Source organism: Monodon monoceros, unplaced genomic scaffold (genome assembly GCF_005190385.1).
Source record: "Monodon monoceros isolate NGI ecotype Baffin Bay Population unplaced genomic scaffold, NGI_Narwhal_1 Super_Scaffold_5, whole genome shotgun sequence".
In the NCBI taxonomy this organism is placed as follows: domain Eukaryota; kingdom Metazoa; phylum Chordata; class Mammalia; order Artiodactyla; family Monodontidae; genus Monodon; species Monodon monoceros.
In genome coordinates, this window is record NW_021703782.1 from 15,396,537 (window position 1) to 15,402,960 (window position 6,424).

General features: G+C 48.4%; 1 protein-coding gene across 1 annotated transcript in view; it reads right to left on the bottom strand.

Annotated features, from left to right (window-relative positions):
- SLC39A14 (solute carrier family 39 member 14) overlaps positions 1 to 5,744 on the bottom strand; it is a 44,684-nt gene extending 38,940 nt beyond the window's left edge. Inside the window, exon 1 of the mRNA XM_029202073.1 lies at positions 5,600 to 5,744. The gene's annotated coding sequence lies outside the window, so the exon portion shown is untranslated. The remainder of the gene's footprint in view (positions 1 to 5,599) is intronic.
- Between the last annotated feature and the right edge of the window lie 680 nt (positions 5,745 to 6,424).

A 6,424-nucleotide genomic window follows, 5' to 3' on the forward strand; every position in this document is an offset into this window, starting at 1 on the left:
GTATGAATATGTGTGTTCTCAGAGATTAACTCAGTTTGTTTTCAGAGATTAACTCGGTTTGTCCACCGAGTATTTACCAGCAAATGTATGCTATACCTACTTTAACTGTTATCTCATTATTATCTAATAAATCATTATTTTGAAATCCTGAAGATGCACAAAAATGTAAAAATAATGCCACTTTTTCCTCGACTTTTTTTTTATTTTGGAAAGTTATTTTTCATAAAAATATGCGTTTTATGTTAACATGTAATGACCTTTATTTTATTCATTTAAAATAGTGAATGAATAAACTTTTTATATGTTTTAATTTTTAACATGGTAAATAATGGATATAGCCAATAAATGAAAGACAATATTAAGGAATCCTAGGATCAGAAAGTTTGAGAACTGCTTATCTAGAAAGATGTGTTACAAATGGAAAAAAAAAAAAGATTAAATTAGGTGTGTGCATTAAAAAATTAGGATTCTGCACATGGACTGGTTTGCAAATGTCTTAAATTCTTGCTCTATTATTATTATGTTTGGTTTTTTTTGCGGTACGCGGGCCTCTCACTGTTGTGGCCTCTCCCGTTGCGGAGTGCTCCGGACGCGCAGGCTCAGTGGCCATGGCTCACGGGCCCAGCCGCTCCGCGGCATGTGGGATCTTCCCAGACTAGGGCACGAACCCATGTCCCCTGCATCGGCAGGCGGACTCACAACCACTGCGCCACCAGGAAAGCCGTATTATTATTTTTTAATGGAGACTAATTAACAGATGTATATATGCTGTCACCCAGCAATCTCACTTCTGAGAATTTCTTCTGTAGTCATACACATAGGAAATGCCATTTGTAAAGTTATTCACTGTAGCACTGTACGTAATGACAAAACACTGGAAACAACCCAAGTTGGGGGAAAGAGGGAGGCAACATATGTTGGTTTAAAAATTACTTTTGCTTTCCTATTCTGGAATAATATGCAGCTATAGTAAAAGAATAATAAAAGTATTTCTGTGCCGATGGGGAAAGATCTAGAATAGTTGCTAGGTGAAAAAAGCAAGGTGCTAAACAATGCCTAAAATGTTAACTTATAGCATTTGTAAAAATGGGGTGGGGTGGGCAGAGGTGAGACTTTTCACTGTATGGGGTGAGGGGGGGGGTGTAGTTGCTTTTTCAAGTTTTTTATCCTCCTGATCTTTGAACTATGTGAATATATAGCCTAGTGAAAAAATTTTTTTCCATTAAAAATTTTTTCCAGTTTTATTGAGATATAATTGATACACGGTGAAAAAATTTAATAAAAGAAACAAAAAAATCACAGGTGTGATTTTTATATACAAACAATTTGCAAGTTTAATTAGGGGACCTAGAGACCCAAAGAAAAAGGCTTAGCCCTAAATCAACCTTTGGCAAATAAAGATATATGCACATTGGGGGTGGGGGAACTGGATGAAGGCAGCCAAAAGGTACAAACTTCCAGTTATAAGAAAAATAAGTACTAGGGAAGTAATGTACAACACGGTAAATATAATTAACACTGCTGTAGGTTATATATGAAAGTTGAGAGTTAAATCTTAAGAGTTCTCATCACAAGGAAATAAATTTTTTTTCTATTTCTTTAATCTTTTATCTTTATGAGATGATGTATGTTCATTACACTTATTGTGGTACTCATTTCATAACTGTATATAAATCAAACCATTATGCTGTACACCTTAAACTTACACAGTGCTGTATGTCAGTTATATCTCAATAAAACTGGAAGAAAAAACTGGAAGAAAAAAATGCATGCACGTTTTTAAGGAAAAATGAATTGTTTAAAACATGGATTTAAAAAAAAAATTCCCAACGTTTAGCTGACATATTTTATTAATTACTAATTCTGAGCGCATTGAGTAAGAGCCTCTAGGGACCCAATGGTAATAAATTCAGGACAGTCACATTCTCATTCCACCAAACCCCAGGACTCTCCTGGGCCTGAGGCTGGAGGAAGGTTAGGAGGTCCGATGATGCAGTCAGATCTGAGGCAGGGAATTTGGTTTCCCACACAGGGGCATGCCAAGCGCTCTCTCCAGGCTGATTCTGTGGCCACCTTCCCTCCCACAGGGGGCTCTGCCTCTGGATCTCACCCGGGGCCCAACAAGGGGTCCCCCCTGGGAGCCTCGATGGCCAAAATAAGGGTGAGAACAAGGCAGCTGGGCCTCGGAGACCTTGTGGTGAGGTTACCCTGCTTGCCCCCAGGAGGGCACGAGGCCCCTGGCTGGCGGTAGACTCTGGACTCCTTATCTGCAGGCATTCTGCCAGCCCGCCAGCCTCGAGGTCAGCAAAGTCCCATTGTAGACATCGAGAGTCCTGCCTGGGGCCCATCACCGTGACCCTTCCTCAGCCTCTCCCCACCCTCCTATGTCTCCAGGGAGTCAGGAAGAGAGGGGAGAAGACTCCTCCAGAAGAAATTTCTATCCACACAAGCAGAGAACTTCCCAAATAAGCACAGGGACAACTGGCTCCTTTTTCTTCATGTTTTCAAGGAAAAGTCTAGAGGGGCTTCCCTGGTGGCGCAGTGGTTGAGAGTCCACCTGCCAATGCAGGGGACACGGGTTCGTGCCCCGGTCCGGGAAGATCGCACATGCCGCAGAGCGGCTGGGCCCGTGAGCCATGGCCGCTGAGCCTGCGCATCCGGAGCCTGTGCTCCGCAACGGGAGAGACCACAACAGTGAGAGGCCCGCGTACCGCAAAAAAAAAAAAGAAGAAAGAAAAAAAAAAAAACTCTCGGATTATCAGCAATTTTATCATCACACTTAGGAATAAAAACTGCACCTTTCTTTGGTCCTCTCAATCAAGCCTCTTGGCCACTAGCAAACAATGTGACTTGGAAACACCAGTTAACCTCTCTAGATCCAGTTTCTTTAGTGGTAAAACAAAGGGCCTAGACTCGAAGATTCCCGAAGTCCCTCCAGTTCAATATCCTATCATGGGTGGTTCTGCAAAACGCTTAAGCGTTATTTTCTGCAGGCATCAAGTACGAAAAGGCTGAATTATTCTGGAGGAGATCCCGATTTCCAGACATATGGCACTGCCACTTAGATCGCAAGATCCTGTAAATATTGGACATGTATTGACGGTCCTCCTGGAATTGAGTGAGGTGTGAACAGGTAAGGAAGAGAAGAAGATGGTGTAAGGGGTTTGAAAACCGAACCAGTCCAATGACATCATTTACTGTGCGTCCGCATGCGCGAACACACCCGCGCATGCGCGCAGATATACACGCAGTGTTAAGTCCTACCCGCCTATTATCAGCCCGGAAACTGAGTATCTCCGTTACCTGAAAGAATCAAAGTAGCTCCCAAAACCAAAGGTTGAAAAAAAGTCTTTGTGGGACAGTGAATATGTGGAACAATCCCTGGCAGGCCACTGAAAAGAAGTCTATCCGGAAAGGCATGGAAATTGTGTCCATGTTCCCAAGGAGGTGATGAGTCAACCCTACGTCTGGGCTCATACCATTCCTACAACCCAACCTACCTATCAGCTCCTGGGACCCCTAAATAATCCACTCCACCCCAGAGAAGATGATGATAATGATGATGTAGATGATCACAAACCTCTACTATGCTCCCGGCACAACCACAACATGATGCACAGCAGTGAGGACAGGTCTACAGAAGTTAAGAAATGTCCCTGGGGGCTTCCCTGGTGGCGCAGTGGTTGAGAGTCCGCCTGCCGATGCAGGGGACACGGGTTCGTGCCCCGGTCCGGGAAGATCCCACATGCCGCGGAGCAGCTGGGCCCGTGAGCCATGGCCGATGAGCCTGTGCGTCCAGAGCCTGTGCTCCGCAACGGGAGAGGCCACAAAAGAGAGAGAGAGGCCCGCCAACCAAAAAAAAAAAAAAAAAAAAAAAAAAAAAAGAAATGTCTCCTACTGGAGAGTGATGAGACCAGAATGTGAACACATTTACCTGGCTCAAAAGCCTGGAATTCTCCTGTCACCTTATACCATCTCTAGTAGAGTGCTGTCTTCTCTGAACTTGACCAAACACAACAGTGTGACCTCTCTTGTGCTGCTACCTTATTCTTCATGTATGGATGTTCTTTCTCCCCGCCAACAAGTGTCTCCAGGAGCCAGGCCCCATCCCCTCTTTGCACTCTCCAGTGGCCAAGTGCAGAGCCAAGCACAGACCAGGCACTGTATATTTACACACTGAAGTGATGAAATACTGAGAGCCACGGGGCCCTGGTACCTCAACGTACTCTTCTTGCCTAAATGACAAGGCCAATCATTCTGTTTGGTGCTCTCTAGTCATACCTGCAACCCAGGAAGAGCACCACTAGTCTATATAGTGGCTGTCACACAATTTATGAAAAACTCACCTCTGAGCCTCCAACAGAAAATGGAATATGCAGTTTTCAATTTCAGGTGCTAAAAGTTATGATTCTCGACATTCTTTCTCTTGCTTCATTAAGTTTCTCTCAGTTTTTATGGCTCTTGTTTTAAGAGTTAAGGATTAATTGTAGATGCTATGGGTAAGAGACCACAGATCTAATCTGACTCCTTCTTCCAGACACAGGGCAAGTTAGGAGCAGAGCTGGGACAGAGGTCAGGAAGCCAGGCCAGTACCCACCACATTACCACCACCACTTCCCAGCAGCCGACCTAACTGGCCTGGGGTTCCTAGGAAAGAGTGACTCCACACAAAAGCAAGCCCAGGGAGGCTCCAGGAGGAAGGGTCAGGTCAAAGCTGCTCCTCCCCCCACCCTTTCTTAGGCCCCCAGGAGAGCCCTCAGCCACTCTCCAAATCATGCTCACATACTCATGGACACCCAGGCCCTAGCAGACTCTAGATCCTCAAAACTGAAGCCACAAGCTAGAGCTGCGGAAAATTTCTTGACTCAATTGGACCCCAGGATCACACTGTAAATTGCTTGGATGGTATTTTTTCCCATTGCCCCAACCCACCAAAAGAGGGCAGCCTGAGCCAGACCACCTAACCCGGTCGGTAGGGACCAAAAATAGCTAAAAAGCCATGCCCACGGGATAAGCCAGGTCGGAGTTTAGTTAGTCCCTCCTTTGCCATCCTCCAGCTCCTGCTCCGGGCCGGCCGGAAGATACGGGTCATTTATCTCCAGCTGGGAGGCGGTCTGGCCAGGGTGGGGTGAGGGACTCAGTTCCTGAAAAGCAAAGTCCAGACACCAGTGCACCATCAGAGCCGCGCCGTGAGGGGCCCACCAGATTTGCCCATCTGATCTTTCTGAGCCCGAGTTTATGGGCTCCAGGAAACCTCTCAGTCTTTTAGTGCGGCTATCGACATCCTGCTCCGGCTCCCACATCCCGCGCTCTCCAGCCAAAGGGACCGTAGCTGCGCCTTCTCTTCCCTCGCCACCAAGTAACCCTCGTCGTGGCACCGCGGCCAGGTAGCCAGGTGTCGCCTCCATCCAGCGTCCCGGTCCGCATGCGGGTGCGCCGGAGCGACTCCCGAAACCGCTGCCGGGCTCGGGGTCCTCTGCGCAGCCGTGCCCCCACCCCCACCCGGTGACCCCGAGCCCCGGAGGCGCACTGCTCCCGCGCGCGATGCCCTATCCCCGGGGCACGAAGCCGCCCCTCCCGCACGCCCTCCCCACCTCACCTGAAGCTGGGCGGACGCCACCTGGCCCGGCGCACCCTCACAAACCAGGCCCTCGGGTGGCCCGAAGCAAAAGCAGCAGCGGCAGCACCAGCGCAGCTAGGTCGGCGCGCCCGCGCAGGGAGCCCGCCTGCCCTCAACCCCCGGCCTGCGTCCTTCCCCCGCGCGGCGCGCATGCCCCGCTATATACCCTGCGCGTCACGGCCGGGCCCGCCCCCGCTCTCGCCCCGCCCCGCCCCCGCCCCACCCCACCCTCCCCAGGGCCTGCCACGTGGGGCCCTGGCTGGCTGTAGGGCTACGTGTGTGAGCTGACTGCCAGCCGCCCGCTAGACCCGACCAGCGCTTGGCTTGCCCAGGCTTGCGGGGCGAGCCAGCGCACTTCTGCGCCTAGCCCGCCGAGAGCCTAGCTTCATCTCGTAAACCTGCCGCGAATTCCATCCCACAGGCTCCTCCTTCCTCTGGAAACCTCCCATTAAGACCTTTCCCTCCTTACGTGGGAAGTTCTCACAACCCGGCCTCCATCTCCTCGGAGTAACACTGCTACCCACCTAATATGTATGTATGTATGTATATATATATATATATCTCTTAACACTTCTGATTAATGTAAAAAGCTCGATTCTGAAATACTCCCTGGAAGGGGACGTACCCATAGATAATGTTTTTTCTGCATTTTCCCACCAGACGAAAGAACAAAAAATTCCTGTTCAAGTTCTAAATAAGCCATATTATACTCACTTTCGAATTAGATGTCGCAACACATATTGCTTAACCGAAAGCTGGGAGAAATGTTAATTTTTGTGTGAGGAGTGTCCTAGGAGTCTTTTC